The sequence below is a fragment of the Mytilus trossulus genome, chromosome 5 (genome assembly GCF_036588685.1).
Source record: "Mytilus trossulus isolate FHL-02 chromosome 5, PNRI_Mtr1.1.1.hap1, whole genome shotgun sequence".
Lineage (NCBI taxonomy): Eukaryota > Metazoa > Mollusca > Bivalvia > Mytilida > Mytilidae > Mytilus > Mytilus trossulus.
Window position 1 is genome coordinate 87,416,189 of NC_086377.1, and position 19,617 is coordinate 87,435,805.

The window sequence follows — 19,617 nt, forward strand, 5'->3', positions numbered from 1 at the left end:
AATTATTTACTTGATACTTTTTTTTATAATTTAAGATGTGGATTGGCAATATAAATGCTAAAGTGAAAGGACCAGGGGAAGCAAAGATACAGAAGACCCCAAACACGAGAGGACCGTCGGCGTATAACATCATTGCCAAAACAGTTGAAAGAGGTTAATTTTCATTTTGTACCGATAATTTTATTTAAACTCAATCTTTGTCAAGCCTCAATTTAATGTTCAACTCAATTTTTATTTGCAGAAGTACAAATGGCATGCAGAAAAATATAGCGAACTGGGATTAATTTGGTATAATCATTTTGACAGCTAAGGCGAAATGAGAATAAGTCCTTCTATCTTTTGAAAGAGCCATAAACATATAAGACATTTGATCGATTATATTTCAGTTTTTAATGTTTTAGGGTGAGAAACAAGAAAAAAGAATAAGTGGGGCATGAGAAAGGAACCCACTGCCCGACCCCTCAAAATGTGGACCTAGAAAGGTTTCAAAGATGGTTAAGGATGTAACAGAAAAAATGATACAAAAATATATTCAATTAATTTTTTTTGGTCAAAGAAACAAAACAGTTTTACAGACAAAATGAAAGCCCTAATTTTGGACTTAAAAGCGTATAAGCGTAACCAAATTAGAGCTTATACAGATTATTAAGACACGTCATCACGGAACAGATCACAGGAAAAATGATACTATAATGAGACACTAAGACATGATGTTTTCCGTGCATGAAGACAGCATAAGAATCCTATTTTAAAATGAAATAACCTGCTCTGGCTGTAATGCAGCTGTGGAACTTCCTAACACATCAAGGACCAGAAGACCAATTCCAGCCACTTATCGAAATAGTCGATGACAGACTTGAGGAAAATGCCTTATTTATACAAAGGACTTGATTACGTCTGCAACATTTTAGGCTGTTATTCCCGGTTTGTGTTTGGATGTGCCACAAAAAACATGAACGGCAAAGGAAATTGCTGACGTTGTACTCACATTAATTAACCTCTACCGCGTATACTACAATCATTTAGATAGACAATTTAACATAGGTCTTTAGGGTTTTCCCTCCGGAAGGCCTGTCAGATTTTAAATGTCTTAACTTGTTTGAGACAGGAGGATTCATTCACCTTGACAAAACATGCATCAGGTTCATTTACACAAGGGAAAGCAGATATAGAAATGGACGATGCAGCAGATGTTCAAGACACGTCGTTTGTAGTTGTGCTATTGAAGCCGCCAACATCTACTATTATTCACATACTTTAATAAGGACATACAAATTTGATAATGCATAATGTGCTTTGATTGGTGCTTGTTTTACGCTGCATCAGCGCAAAGGGACTATAAGACTGCGAACGATATTCAACACATTTATTTAAAGTTTATATTTTGAAATCAGACAAAGTTTCCGTCAATATACTTTAATGAGAGAAAAGATGGAATAATGAATTTGATAGTCAGATAATACAAAGCTGACAATGCAATTTCTTTGGTAATAACATACATACTGAAAAGACTTGTGAAAATTCTCCAAGAACTAGTCAATCTGGAGTTTGTCGAAAGAAGACGAGCACTGCACAGCCAAGGCAATTACCTGCTGTTTGGCTACTGTAGGCGCCACTAATTATTGTATCAATGCTTGGTTACAAAATCAGCTGATCAAAAAGATCTTCTTTTTATAAACTTATGAAAGACAGTGACAAGTCTAGATTGACTGAAGAAAAAGAAAAAAAAAACTGTGACAAGTACTCAGTATGACTATACCATGCCATTACACCAAAAGACAAAAAGACCTAGGGTTGCCCGAACACAGATTTTGAACATTTAAATGTCTTATATTCAGTGCTATTAAATGTTATGTACATATCTGTATAATATATGTATATATATATATATATAGAAATGTGAATTAAATAAAGGCAACAGTAGTATACCGCTGTTCAAAACTCATAAATCCATGGTCAAAAAACAAAATCGGGGTAACAAACCAAAACCGAGCGAAACGCATTAAATATAAGAGGAGAACAACGACACAACACTGAAACGTAACTCACACAGAAACGGACCAAGCATCAGACAAAACACCACGAGAATAACAAATATAACATGAAAACCAAACACATGAATTTGGGATAGACAAGTACCGTGCCACGTCTTATCTCAATATCTCAAAAATAAGAGGAAACACAAACGACTCAACGTTAAAATGCAACACACAGGGAAACGAACAATAATATAACAATGACCATCTTCCTGACTTGTTACAGGACACTTTTAAAGGGGAATAAAAGTGGTGGGTTGAACCTGGTCTTATGGCATGCCAAACCTCGCACTTTAATGGCAAAGTTAAATATAACATTGAAATGACAACATTATATTACAGGACTACAATACAAATAAATAGGAGAACATATTAGACAAAGAAAAACATGATTAATAGATAACAAAAAGCATCAGGTTTAAAATTCAATACGCCAAAAACGCGTCTTGTCCACACAAGACTCACCAGTGACGCCCAGATTTAAAAGATCGAAAGAGAAAAAAGTACAAAGTTGTACAGCACTGAAGATCAAAAGTTGAAAAGGTTTCGCCAAATACGGCATTGTTTTTATGCCCGGGATAAGAACATTCTTATTATATAGAACAATTCATGCTATTGCAAACAGTAAATTCTATCAAATGAATAATTTAATACTTCAGTTTCTTTGTGTATATCTCTTTCATATTCTGAATATGAAAGAGATATACACAAAGAAACTGAAGTATTAACTAATTACAGAAAACTAAACCTGAATACATAACGCCTAGATATAAAAGATCGAACGTGAAAAATGTACAAAGTTGTACAGCACTGAAGATCAAAAGTTTGAAAAGGTTTTGACAAATACGGCATTGTTTTTATGCACGGGATAAGAACATCCTTATTATATAGAACACTTAATGCTATTGCAAACAGTAAATTTTAACAAATGAATATGAAAGAGATATACATAATGAAACTGAAGTATTAACTACAGAAAACTAAACCCGAGTTTAATACAAAATAGACACACATCCGAATCAGTCCAGGCGTCAACGTAATTAAAAAAATGTGACGTCACATACGATGGCGAAAAGGCAGAAACTTTATGCCACATTTGAATTTAAGAAATTTAGAAACAGCATGACGTCACATATGAAAAACTACCATTCAAAAATGAGATAGAATTAGGATTGATATAGAACTAAATACTGATAATTCATTTAAACAAAATGCATATTGCAATACTTATTAATAGCAATTAACTGTAATATATATATGTCCAGTTTGTTATGAATCCAACTTCAAACGTAAATAATCGTACAAAATTTAATATAATTTAAGATAAAGAGGAGGTGATTTATTTTTCTATCCGTCACACCTAAATATATAATAAGAAGACGTCAACACCTATTCAACAAAATATTGAAAAGAAATATATATTTTCTGTCATTTATTAATATGAACATCAAGTAACAAAACTTCAATAGACATAACATATATTGTTCTGGAGACAAATTTATTATTTTCAAGAAATAATTACAAAATACACTTGAGAAAAAAATTCTTCTTCATTCTGAAAAAAACCAAAATGAATTGACTAGTATTTGGATTAAGTTCTCTCCATATATCTGTTAAATTATTTTTCTTTATTAGTTTTTGTCGAGCCTACAACTTTCGTTGCAGAAAGCTCGACATAGGGATAGTGATCCGGCGACGGCGTTACCTAACTTCTCAAAAGCTTTATATTTTAGAAGATGGAAGACCTGGATGCTTCATACTTTGTATATAGATGCCTCATGTTACGAAGTTTCCGTCAGTCACATGTCCAATGTCCTAGACCTCATCTTCATGGTTCAGTGACCACTTGAAAAAAAAGTTTAGAATGATGTTTTGTAATGTTGAATTCTCTCTTATTATGAGGAAGGCGCTACCTTAGATGCCAGCTATAATTACCATACCAATAATTAAAAAGGTGAATAATTCTGTCCCTAAATATTTTTTTGTTTAAAATTTAAAAAAAGGCTGATATTTTTAACTGACCCTATACTATAAATTTGTGATTGAATTTCTGCAAATCAAGACCCAATGAAGTCGCACCTCAATTCAAATATCAAGGAAGTACCTACAGAATAAGTAGTAAATTTGAAAGCTTTTGTGAAGTTGGAATGCCATATCGACACATAAATTCCATCCAACCAAGTGTAGTTGCACCAATGATTGACATTTCATCTACCAAGAGAACTTTAACTCCATCACAGTTACTCTGTAAATGTTCACCTAAAATGCCCTCATGAGGTTTCATTTTATGTCCTTTCTTATGTGTAGGAATTTTTAAAAAACTATACAAGGTGACACCTGATATTATGTTTGCACTATTTCCTGTGGGGTATAAAACTTGGGACAAATTTATTAGATAAAAAAGTATTTCTAATTGCATAAACTAAACATTTAATAAGAAAAGACTTTCCAGAACCAGCTGTACTAGAAACAATCATCCTTAAGATCAGATTTGTTTATGTAGTTCTGAATAGTTTTCATAACTATGTTAAAAGCAAACTTTTGATCATTATTCATTTTCAATACATCAACAAGTGGGATATCTAATTTTTTGTCATTTGTATCAATGTAAGACTGTAGGTTTTGAAGCCAAGAAACACCTAAATCAGGTGGATAAATGAATGTTGGTTGACACCAATTATATTCAGATATACTGCTTGTTTCTGGATCCTTATTGTGAATATGTGTTTATAATTTATACTTGTATTTATCATAATAAAAATATTGTTTACACTAACAGATGGATTGTCTACATCGCTTTTTGAAACAATTAAAGAAATATCTCCATTGGCCCGCCATCATTGTATATGAAATCGGGAATGCTGAACAAGCATTGAATGGTCTCTGGCCATTTCAAGACGTAAAGAGCCATTTTTGTCTTTTACAATGACAGGAGTCTCTCTTAACTGTTTACCAGGGGATGATTCTGTACCAAATTCCATTCTACATTGTCTTTTTTTGCCCTTTTTTTATGTTAAGCAATAATCTGAACACCTATGTATGTTAAATCGGTTTGTTAAAAGTAAGTGGTCTTCTAACAATGTTTCTTGTGATAAACTGACATCCATTAACTTAATTAGGGGATTTTTGTCATCTGGTGGTAACGGAGCAGTACCTTCAGGAGGGGGCCATACTTTTTTTTAAAGAAAGGCCATTTTCATCCTGCCCTGCTGGATGGGAACCCGTTAAACCAAAATGTATTGAAGCCCACTCAGAAGGTTGCAGCACATTCTGCATCAGATAAACCCTTTTCAATACATTCATTTATCAAATTATTGGGTTCCCTGTCAGATCTCCAGCAGAGACCATGCCAGTGCACCATTCCCCTAGACTTAGCAAACTCCTGTGTACCAAAAGCTTGAGACATAACATCGTGAAAATAATCATTTGTCCTTAGGTCAAAATATTTTGCAACAATATGTGTATTTTTTTGAAGGGCTTCAAACAGTTTTAAGCGGTCAGACAAATCTATATCTGTCCCACTGGTTTCCTTTAAATAAAGAGAAAGTAATCTTCTCAGTGGTTTAAAATCGCATTCAGCACAACTACCTGTGGTAAAAAAAAGGCAGGTAGGCCTTTTTTGTCATTTATTTGATATTGTATTAGTGCCCGAAGTTCTTTAGCCCTCTGTGCCCAGTATTGTGAATTGCCACGTAATGATGCTCCAAAGTATAAAATTTGTTTAGCAAGTGAATTGTCATCCTTTTCAATTTTTTCTCTTAATTCTGAAATAGATAAAGGTTGTTCTCCTAGCTTTTGGTGTACAACAAAATTGCTATTTTCAATAGCTCTCTTTCTCACAATCATGTTATGAACCACAAATTTAAAAATATGGATGATGAGCAAACATTCCATCATCATACCAGAGCAAATGTTCTGCCCAATCACACATGGAGGAAACAGTTCTGGGTCTATTCATGTAAAAATCACCTGTACCATAAGGAAATAAACAAGGTAAAACAATTATGTGTTGTCAATTCAGATACTGGTGTGTTTTCCCTAGTTGGCCAAGGTAAAGTAATTGTACCTTTTTTGTAAATTGTAACATCACCATGGGCTAGACCAACAACATCAATCACAATATCTTCTACTTTTTTCCTGATATTAATCCGTGGGTCAGGCAAAATTACACTTGCATGAGAATGACCTTCAGTGTCAGAAATATGAACAGTATTGGCTTGGTATTCAACTGTTTGTAAATATGACAGCCTTCCACCAAAAGGCAATGCAGCATACCTTTCTTTACTTATAATAATGTCAAAATAAGCTGAATTGTACTGTTTCAAAAACAGAGCCGTTTGTATTTTTAACCGTCTTACTAAAACATCTTTCGATGTTACATTTTTGCCCTGCTTCAGTACACGAATAACATTATTTTCTTCAGGCAGTCTTGGAAAAATTTTGGCTGGTTCGTTTACTTCTTGTGGGAAAGTAACACAGTGCCCACCAAAGGCAATACCCCCATGACCTAACATGTGAATATTTACACAAGGCGAGATCCTACATATAAGTTGCTGTTCAACAGTTAAATCTGCAAGTTCGGATGGAATATGTGTAGGGTCCATATTGTTTTCTGCTGAAAATAATTTTATTGGCGATTTATCTAAATGACAATGCTTACATTCATTATCTTTAGCCATTTTCATATCAATTTGTCTTTCTTTGCCAATATTACAAACTTTAAAACAATAAGACATTTGTTTAATTTCAAAACTAAATTTAAGGCGACCAATTCACTTACTAATAAAGTCCGAAGGACTTTATGATATGTTTGTGAGGGACTTGGTCCAGTTTATACACCAATAAATTCCTTTTTAAAGCCATTTAATCCTTAAAATTCTTTAACAACACAGATAAGTGAAAATAAGTATTTTTTTAACGTCGAGCCTTACAGTGTTATTTTAGCCGCCATTGGTTACAAAAAAAGTAGTTCTGTCAATGTCGTCTATCGAAAAAATAAACAACTTCAAGAGTGACGACCGAAAGTGTTCTCGACCTATCATATGAACGTATTCCCTAATATGCAAATAATATCAGAATTATTTGTACATTAATTTGGCCGTTAGTTTTCTCGTTTGAATTGTTTTACATTTGTCATTTTGAACTAGCTACCAGTATGTGTGAGTACTCTCACATCTGTACTAATGGTATTTTTGTTGTTGGGATATATAAGTGCCAAGCTATGTTCACTCTGTTTTTGTTAGATGTATTTCTATTTGTTTATATCTGATGAGTTAAGCCTTTTCAACTGATTTTTATAGTTCAATCCTATGTTGTTCTGTTACACCACTGTCCAAGTTTAGGGGAGGATGGGATCCCGCTAGCATGTTTACCAACCCCCCCCTTCCCCATCCTACCCCAAATTATGTATGTATGTGCCTGTCCCAAGTCAGGAGCCTGTAATTCAGTGGTTGTTGTTTGTTGCTGTGTTACATATTTCTTTTTTGTTCATTTATTTGTACATAATTAGGCTGTTAGTTTTCTTGTTTGAATTGTTAACATTTGTCATTTAGGGGCCTTTTATAGCTGACGTATGTCGTATGGGCTTTGCTGATTGGTGACCTATAGTTGTTATTTCCTGTATCATTTGGTCTTTTCCGAAGAGTTATCTCATTGGCAATTACACCACATCTTCTTTTTTATTTCAGCTAAACATACCGATTCATCATCAGATAGGGACTCGGCTGTCTTGCATGTGTGCGTTTCAATACTCGTGTCTTCCAGTTTTATTCTGTTTCTGTTTTGAATAGTCTAAAACATATAAAAATATCAATCTGATATTATGAGTTAAAATAATGTAACCAATATTACAGCAATAATAACTAAAAAGCTGTTGCACATGTTTTTTGTGTTCAATACCCAATGTGTTGGTGTTGTTAATTTTTTAAATGCAAAAATAAAAACTCTTCTCAATTTTGTCTACCATGTCCACAGTTAAATTTTTCATTTCCTACTTATATAATTGCTAACTTCAGATAATGCCAGTATGTGCATGAAAGAAAACATTTATTTCAGGTATCATTATAACTCACAAACATGTACATGTCACATAATAATTTTTACAAACAAACTTCTGTTGATTCTAACAACTAAAGGAAACAAGTTGGCAGGAAACTTCTCAAATCAAACCAAATATTTACAGAACAGCTGGATCCATTATTCTTAATATGAAAAACTGTTTCCTAATGTTGCAAAACATTTATGGACGTCATACAATATGTTTCAAATCCCCAAGGGTGGCTGGGGTATAGAAATATGGTCACTTGGTCTTCTCCCGACCGGCAGTAAAACGCTTGCCGAAGTGGGGCGTCCGTTTGGCTGTGCGGGATGTATCAAGTTCGCAGTCACGTCCGGTCAGAAGGGGGACGTTAAATCCGATGCCTCGTGTAAAGGGAGTGCCACGCTCTTTGCACGTTAAGAACCCTTGCAACAACTCTTTGAGGGGTCCGTAGGTGGCCTGTTGCAAGGCAAAATTTCTGTCCCTATCCAATGTACCCTCATTTTCCAGTGGCAGTCTAAATTTACCCGACCATCATCCCAGATGGCCTCTATTGTATCAACCTACCTATTGTATTTATTGTGAACTTGTTCTCGTCCTGAATATGCATGAAATATTTGCCACTGGACGTTAAGCAACCAACAATCAATCAATCAATCAATATGTTTCAACAATCTATTTGATTCTAAATATAACTTAGGAAGATAAGCAAACTAAATAAGAGTCAGATCATTTTCGGAAAAAAAATGTCTTAATTTCGGAAAAGATTACGGAACATAAATTATAAATAGTTAGTTATACTACTTACATTTACAGTTTTACTTTGTTCAGGGTCAAACTCTTCTTTAGCAGAGGATGCACTAGTTGAAACCTGTTCAAAGCCTCCAAATGGTTGTTCCTTGTGCTATAAGATTAAAACATAACACAGTGTTTATGAAAATACTGTTTGTAAATAGGTACTACAAACAAATTTCTAATATATAAATATATCACTGTAAATTCAGAAGTTATTGTTTTGGATTTATTAATGTGATTTCATTATTTTACACCAAAATGAGAGAAAAGAAATCATGCTCTATTATTCATATATAAAAATCCAATATGTGAGTTTAAATTATTCTGATTACAACTGTATCATATTTCTCGCACTAATAAACATTGCAAGTATTTCCACACTTACAGAAGTTACAGTACTTTGTTCATTCAATAAATTAAACTCTGAACACAAAAAAAAAGCAATGCATAGATGTGCTGGGTGAGACCATTTTTTACCACTTAATTTTTGTACAAATAATTGAAATTTCATAACATATATATATATATTGAAGACCTGTTGGTGACCTTCAGCTGTTGTTTTTTTTATTTGGTCGGGTTGTTGTCTCTTTGACACATTCCCCATTTCCATTCTCAATTTTATATGCTAAATATATACATATATGATTATGCGTACATAAAATTTTCATAAAAGATTAAAGTTCTCATCTTATGCATATATAAAAGTTATTTCTAGTTTTTGGAGACCTTCCAGAAAAACTTACATGTACATCATTATCTTCAAACGACATTGAGTCAAGGTTTGGAATACCTCCTCTACATGTCCGACATATTCCTAGATGAAAAATCAAATGCAATTGTAAATTTTAGATTAATATTAATGTGTGTAGGTCTTTTCAATATATGTTAAAATCCCAGAGGTAGGGGGCATTTGTGGAAAAATTTGGTTGATTATATTGGGAAGCATTGAAACATGACTGGAGCCGGGCCCCCCTCTTTTGTAGTCATTTGGACCCCCTTATATAAATTATGGTTCAACAACTTATTACCCCTATCAACATAAAGAGGTAATCGTAGCTTTAGGCTGACATTAAGGATGATACATGTAACTGACCCACCCACCATTGAAAAGGCATATTCAATATACATGTAGTATAATCTTTCGAAATGGCAATATTTTTGTTATAAATAGGGGGTGCAAATTTCTGAAAAATTTCAATAATAACAAACATAATTCTACATTGAACATCTTTAAACCTGAGAAACACCATCTGAATATCTTTTTATTATCAAAATCCCCAGTATGATTTTTTACATGAATTTTCCCAGAAGTGAAAAAAAGCAAATTCTACTTTTTCTTTTATTTTTTCTTGATTGATTATAAAAATGTGAACAAATTGATTATATAATAATTATAGAAAAAGTTTGAACAGGTACAACAGGGGGTTATATTGTATATAAAGTTCTTACCTGAACCAACTGGCACAAGTTGTCCTGTTGAGATCAACAGATGTCGGCTGACAATTGGGGTGACACCTCTGTCTGGCTTGGTTTTCCCTTTATGGTTGGGATGACTGCATGCAACACTCCTTCTCCATCTTATTCCAAGTGTGGCTCGATGGTGTGGACATATTGTATAATCACAAAACAAAGTGAAAATACCAAGACGGAAAAAAATTAAATGGCCTTCTGATGGAATGCAGGTTTTTGAGAGTTGTAGTGATTGTAAATGGCTGTTAATATTAATGTTGCAGCTGCTTATTGTAATAAGATTATGTTCTGATGGAAAATAGTTGGAAAAACCACATCTACTGTTAGAAAAAAATGAAATGCTGCAGTTTCTTTCTGTCCATGGAGCGTCTGCCATTGTTTACATTTCCCTCCAATGTAGTATACCTATTTTCTTTTGCTGAAGATTTCCGTCAGGGGAGATAATAACATGGCAATTTTAAAAAAAAATTCAAACGTTTTTTTATTATCAATTAAAAAAATCCCAAGATTTTTTTTGTTTTATTTGATAGATATAACAATTGTCTTTCTATCTATATATAACTTATCATATATTTTTTCTAGCCTTAAGAAAAAATTAATGAAAAAAATGTGTAATTTTACATAGGACAAATAGGCAAAAATCCTGAAAATGAAACCTCTAGTAAAAAGCAGCAGTGTGAAGGATGAACACAAAAATTGTGAATGATGCATTATTTTGACCTTTTTGAAGTATTTATTGCAGTTTTGGGTCATTTGATAAGATAAGGTATATCACATTTTAGTTAATTTGTCAGGTTCTTACATGGACTGCTACTTAAAGAACAAGCATCAATCATTATCACCAAAGTGATAAATTATGTCATTACATGTTTTAACTTTTTGGTGGCACAAGGAAAAGATCAACCAGAAAAAAATTGCAAGAGTCTTCCAGTATTAGCCAAGCATCCATATGGAGACCACAGTGACTGCCTTACTGATTGGTGTAGGTTTACAGAGGAGACTGGAATGAAGTACATGTCATTGCCTTATGGTAAACAACGGTCTGAAAAGTCACTACAGGCATCATTGCAACAAATATTTTCAAGCTATGCTGAACATTCAAACACACTGGCTAACTTAGAAAGTACTCAAGAAAATGAGAGTTTCAATAAAACTGTTGCGTCAAAGGCACCATAGTCAAAACATTATGGTGGCTCAGGAAGTCTTGGTTACAGAATAGCTACAAGTGTAAAATTGAGATCCATGAATCAAAATACTTTCACGGTGGGACAACTTTGCTTTGTTTTTGTGAAACCATAAACTAAAAAGTCATATGTAAGTCTTTTATTTCCTTGTATGTTTAATAATTTTTTTGTAGGGCTTCAAATTTAATCTTCCACATTGAAGGAATGAGAGGATGTTCTTGCAGAACTTCACATGATGGGATCTATCAGCCTTTCAGATACTACTTTTAAACAACAAAAAGAGTTATTGCTAGAATGTAAACGTTACTTGAAAGTAGATTATTAACTGTTCTGATTAAATATTTTTTACCTGGCAAAAACCAATTAGCTTGAACAAAATACATCAACATAAATCCACTTTGAACGGAAATAAAAGAGGACACTTGAATCGTCTGGAATAAGAAAGATCATTTCAATTTAAGATGCAAATACATTGAATATTAATTACTGTGAATTCAATTTTTTTAAGAAAGTTTATTAATAGATCTTTGAATTATTTTTTCATAATTAGAAATAAATAACAAAAAACATCGTAATTTTAGCTATCTAGATGAACTCGAAAAGATTGGTCGCCTGAAAAATAATGGAGGACAAAGGGAAGAAAAAAGTAAATTGATAGCAGGGAAACTGTGCAATGGACTTTATCATCAGCTGAATGCACTGTTCCATCACAGACAGAATTTTGGGCGATTTATAATGTGGACATTGTCAATGTAATGTGCAACTGTCCAGCTGCCACAACAATAGGTAAGTGGGTTTTTTTTATTATCTCAAGTCAGTTCAACAATGTTTTAAAGTACACAATCAAGTATGAAATATTAAAATCAAGATTATTAATTTCGGATGCCCTATATGGTCCCGGAAATGCTTACCCTTAATTTTATTTCAGGTTTTTTGTAAAGTTCGTGTTGTTTATTTTTTTACTGTTGTTGTAAATGTCTTTTGGTTCATGTGTCTCCTCGGTTTTGATTGTTTTGGTCTTCAAACAAGGCATTATCAACTGTCATCAGGTTATACAAGTGCAAATAAACATTTGCCTCATCAAATTTTCTAAAACATTGCAATCCAATGTAAGTAAATCTTTACTCAATGTTCATTTATAGTGGTTTTGTTTATAGTTTGTATAATTGAAATTATAGTTAAGAAGATGTGGTATGATTGCCAATGAGACAACTATCCACAAAAGACTAAAATGACACAAACATTAACATCTATACTATTTTTCAGGAATGTGTAAGCATGTTCATTTAGCTGAATTGATTGCTTCTAAAAGGAACATCGACCTCACTGTAGAGCGCAGATCAGTTTCAGTGACGTTCGACGGTAATTGGACAGTGGAGGACCCTCCAGTCTGACGTTTGGTTCATCAATGCTGTCATGGAATACATTTTAACCATCATAATGCCACCAGATCTGATCAACAGGGATAATGAAATCTGTTATTCTTGCCAAATGAGATTGAACAACTGATGATTATCCTGATAACAGTTCTTTGTGAAGATATTTTTCCTGTGTGATAGACGCTTAGCTTGACGACTGATGGTTGAGTATTGCTTTGCAAATGAGTCATATCTATCATCACTTTTCTGTTGAGCATGGTATCGTATAGTTGTATTGTCTATTATCCAACCGGATTTCCTATTTGAAGTGGCAACTATACAGTTTTCTTGTGGTTATCTTCACTGGTGTTAATACTCCAAATAAAAAGTATGGGTATACAACCGTAGTATCTGCCGTGGTGATCTTTTCTCCTCTGAGCTGTATGCAAAGTTGATTATTTTAACTTATACTCAAATAAGGTTAATTGTATCTTCAGAAATTTTATTATGCTGTTGTTCAGTTGATACATATTGTGCTAGTTAGTTGTATAGCAAAATGCCTTGCGTCAGAACCCTTAATTTGATTTTTATTCTCAATGGTCTTTGAACAAAAAATTTCTAATTTAGCTTTTGTTTTCATTATTTTTTCAGGATTTAATATTATTTTGGTGAAGAATTTTGTCAAAGGAAGCTACATGTACATGAAGATGATGAATATCCTGAAGTGATTTTTTATGATTTTTTTTTCGGTCAATCCTGACGTAACCCCGATCTATACCAAGACCATCATTAAAAGCTCTCTGCACCATCTTCATCTCTCCGTCCAAAATCTTAACATGAAGTGCCTGTAAAATTAGTATATTTTTTTTATATATATTCACTCTTGTTACTTTGGTTAAAAAGAATCGGTTAATTTATCATTTACCGTTCCGTTGTATAAATTTGTAACTGTGTGTTCGTTCATAGATTTATCAATTCAAAAGATTAGATCATATAAAAAAGAAAATGTGGTATCATTGACATTGAGACAACTCTCCAATTAAGTCTTATTGAAATAATAACATACCACTGTTTTTGTTGGTTCCTATTTTTTCATACCAGTAAATACTCTTTTCTTGCTCATCCTCTGTACCGAAGCACCCCATTTCGTTTTCAGGGCCTCTAAACTGACTCTTGCCTCTTATGAATATAAACAAAAATTATGTTTTTTTTGTAAATTATGTGTGTCATAAACCAAATAAAAGTTTATTTATATCAGAGTTATGCTTTTGTCTGCATAATACGTGCATTCAACTTTTCTTTTAATTGCATTTTTTCATTAAGAATATGGGACAAATTTAATTTTCACAATCGGAAGAACAATCATTTGATGCGTGATATACATACCATTTGTCATTTTAGGCGCTCCTTCTTAGTTTACTGCAAAATAAAAGCCAGAGGTGACTAAAAGAACGATTACAATTGTATCAATTTATCTACTGTAAGCTATAATTGAAACATTATGTTGTCTTCTATTGCACTAAAAAGGAAAGCCTTGAACTGCCGAAAGTATAAAATATACTAAAGAGCCTTAAACATAAAATTAATGTAATAAACATGAAATCGGAGGAAGAACCAATTATAAATGACTGATTTCATGTATATCACGCCACACATGTGCGCGTAGCTACGTTTACGTCAAAACGCCCGGGTATACGGGGATAATACAAAATGATTTCATCTAATTTGAAATATTATCAAAAAGAATTGCTTAACAGTACATCATTCTTCTTTTAGTCTATCTTCAATGGCTTGCAATTGCGAAAAAAAGTGACGAAAATTAGTTTCATATTATATGCAAGTTAAGTGAATGATTTGAGAATGAATGCAAATGATGTAATTTTATTCTTTTATTCACATTATTTATGCGGTGTAGTTTTTGGCTCTGATTCTGACTAATTTTAAAAACTAACTATATTTTAAGATGCGACTAGTACTGTTGTTGTTACCAATTATGTAAATCAATTGTATCTGATTTGATGCCCTTTATGGGCTCTTTCATTTAGGAAACAAATTTTAATTCTATTTTATTATATTCTATACATGTATTCGTCCATTTTCTGTCAAAGTCTAAATCTACCGTGAATTTTACACTCACTTTTCTTATACAATTATCAAAAAATGTCTCACTAAGGTTTGCGTCTCTGTCTTGGTTTGTCAATACATCTTAGAAAACATCTTGATCATATAACCGATTAAAGGTTACATCAAATACAATTATCAATACATTTAATTTTGTCTTGATCAAATGACCGATTTAAGGTAACATCAAATACAATTATCAATACATATAATAAATTTGTCTTGATCAAATGACCGATTTTAGGTAACACCAAATGTCAATATATATTATAAAATTATCTTGATCAATTGACCGATGAAGGTTACATCAAATACAATTATCAAAAAATGTCTAATTTACACTAAAATGCATGAAAATGATCAATATACCCAAAAAAAAGTTTACTGTTACATTAAGTACAATTATTATACAATTACTGAAAAATATTACAATTTTATAATGAAGGTTTCGTTGGTTCATGTTGACTTCGAATATAATTCTCAATACATCTTGATCATATGACTGATTTAAGTTAACATCAAATACAATTATCAATACATGTAATAAATTTGTCTTGATCAAATGACCGATTTTAGGTAACATCAAATGTCCATACATATTATAAATTTATCTTGATCAATTGACCGATGAAGGTTTCATCTTATACAATTATCTAAAAATGTCAAATTTACACTAAAATGCATAGAAATGATCAATATACCAAAAAATGGTTTACTGTTACATTATGGACAATTATACAATTACTAAAACACATTACAATTTTATAATGAAGGTTTCGTTGGTTCAAGTTGACTTCAAATATAATTGTCAATTCATCTTAGAAAACATCTTGATCATATGACCGATTTAAGTTAACATCAAATACAATTATCAATACATGTAACAAATTTGTCTTGATCAAATGACCGATTTAAGGTAACATCAAATACAAATATCCCAAAAAATGTCAAATTTACAGTAAAATGCATGAAAATGATCAATATACCAAAAACAGGTTTGCTGTTACATTATGTACAATTATTATACAATTACTGAAAAATATAACATTTTTATAATTAAATTTTCGTTGGTTCAAGTTGACTTCAAATATAATTGTCAATTCATCTTAGAAAACATCTTGATCATATGACCGATTAAAGGTTACATCAAATACAATTATCAATACATATAATAAATTTGTCTTGATCAAATGACCGATTTAAGGTAACATCAAATACAATTATCAATACATATAATAAATTTGTCTTCATCAAATGACCAATTTTAGGTAACATCAATTGTCAAAACATCTTGATCATATGACCGATTAAAGGTTACATCAAATACAATTATCAATACATATAATGAATTTGTCTTGATGAAATGACCGATTTAAGGTAACATCAAATACAATTATCAATACATGTAATAAATTTGTCTTGATCAAATGACCGATTTAAGGTAACATCAAATACAATTATCAAAAAATGTCAAATTTACACTAAAATGTATGAAAATGATCAATACACTAAAAACAGGTTTGCTGTTACATTATGTACAATTATTACAGAATTACTAAAAAATATTACATTTTTATGATAAAGGTTTCGTTGGTTCAAGTTGACTTCAAATACAATTGTCAATACAATTTAGAAAACATCTTGATCATATGACCGATTAAAGGTAACATCAAATACAATTATCAATACATATAAATTTGTCTTGATCAAATGACCGATTTGAGGTAACATCAAATATCAAAAAATATTATAAAATGATCTTGATCAATTGACCGATGAAGGTTACATCAAATGCAATTATCAAAAAATGTCTAATTTACACTTAAATGCATGAAAATGATCAATATACCAAAAAAATATTTACTGTTACATTATGTACAGCTATTATACAATTACTGAAAAATATAACAATTTTATAATGAAGATTTCGTTGGTTCAAGTTGACTTCAAATATAATTGTCAATACATCTTAGAACACATCTTGATGATATGACCGATTTAAGTTAACATCAAATACAATTATCAATACATGTAACAAATTTGTCTTGATCAAATGACCGATTTAAGGTTACATCAAATACAAATATCCCAAAAAATGTCAAATTTACAGTAAAATGCATGAAAATGATCAAAATACTAAAAAACGGTTTACTGTTACATTATGTACTAGTATTATACAATTACTGAAAAATATTACATTTTTATAATAAAGGTTTCGTTGGTTCAAGTTGACTTCAAATACAATTGTCAATACATCTTAGAAAACATTTTGATCATATGACCGATTTAAGTTAACATCAAATACAATTATCAATACATGTAATAAATTTGTCTTGATCAAATGACCGATTTAAGGTTACATCAAATACAATTATCAATACATATAATAAATTTGTCTTGATCAAATGACCAATTTTAGGTAACATCAAATTCCAATACATATTATAAAATTATTTTGATCAATTGACCGATGAAGGTTACATCTTAAACAATTATCAAAAAATGTCAAATTTACACTAAAATGCATGAAAATGATCAACATACTAAAAACAGGTTTACTGTTACATTATGTACAATTATTATACAATTACTGAAAGATATTACAATTTTATAATGAAGGTTTCGTTGGTTCAAGTTGACTTCAAATATAAATGTCAATTCATCTTAGAAAACATCTTGATCATATTACCGATTTAAGTTAACATCAAATACAAATATCAATACATGTAATAAATTTGTCTTGATCAAATGACTGATTTAAGGTAACTTCAAATACAATTATCAATACATATAATAAATTTGTATTGATCAATTGACCGATTTAAGTTAACATAAAATACAATTATCAATACATATAATAAATTTGTTTTGATCAAATGATCGATTTTAGGTAACATCAAATGTCAATACATATAAAATTATTTTGATTAATTGACCGATGAAGGTTACATCTTATACAATTATCAAACAATGTCAAATTTACACTAAAATGCATGAAAATGATCAAAATGCTAAAAACAGGTTTGCTGTTACATTATGTACAATTATTATACAATAAATGAAAAATATTACATTTTTATAATAAAGGTTTCGTTGGTTCAAGTTGACTTCAAATATAATTTTCAATACATCTTAGAAAACATCTTGATCATATGACCGATTAAAGGTAACATCAAATACAAGTATCAATACATATAATAAATTTGTCTTGATCAAATGACCGATTTAAGGTAACATCAAATACAATCATCAATACATATTATAAATTTGTCTTGTTTAAATACATCAAATGTCAAAACATATTTTAAAATGATCTTGATCAATTGACCAATAAGGTTACATCAAATACAATTATCAAAAAATGTCTAATTTACCCTAAAATGCATGAAAATGATCAATATACCAAAAGAAAAGGTTTACTGTTACATTATGCACAATAATTATACAATTACTGAAAGATATTACAATTTTATAATGAAGGTTTCGTTGGTTCAAGTTGACTTCAAATATAATTGTCAATACATCTAAGAACACATCTTGATCATATGACCGATTTAAGTTAACATCAAATACAAATATCAATACATGTAATAAATTTGTCTTGATCAAATGACTGATTTAAGGTAACTTCAAATACAATTATCAATACATATAATAAATTTGTATTGATCAAATGACCGATTTAAGGTAACATACAATACAATTATCAATACATATAATAAATTTGTCTTGATCAAATACATCAAATGTCAAAACATATTTTAAAATGATCTTGATCAATTGACCGATGAAGGTTACATCAAATACAATTATCAAAAAATGTCTAATTTACACTAAAATGCATGAAAATGATCTATATACCAAAAAAAAGATTTACTGTTTTATTATGTACAATAATTATACAATTACTGAAAGATATTACAATTTTATAATGAAGGCTTCGTTGGTTCAAGTTGACTTCAAATATAAATGTCAATACATCTTAGAAAACATCTTGACCATATGACCGATTTAAGTTAACATCAAATAAAATTAATCAATACATGTAATAAATTTGTCTTGATCAAATGACCGATTTAAGGTAACATCAAATACAGTTATCAATACATATTATAAATTAGTCTTTATCAAATGACCGATTTTAGGTAACATCAAATGTCAAATCATATTATAAAATGATCTTGATCAATTGACCGATGAAGGTTACATCAAATTCGATTATCAAATAATGTCAAATTTACACTAAAATGCATGAAAATGATCTATATACCAAAAAAAGGTTTACTGTTACATTATGTACAGTTATTATACAATTTCTGAAAAATATTATAATTTTATAATAAAGGTTTCGTTGGTTGAAATTGACTTCAAATATAATTGTCAATACATCTAAGAAAACATCTTGATCATATGACCGATTAAAGGTAACATCAAATACATTTATCAATACATATAATACATTTGTCTTGATCAATTGACCGATTTAAGTTAACATCATAAACAATTATCCACAAAAATGTCAAATTTACAGTAAAATGCATGAAAATGATCAAAATACCAAAAACAGGTTTGCTGTTACATTATGTACAATTATTATACAATAACTGAAAAATATT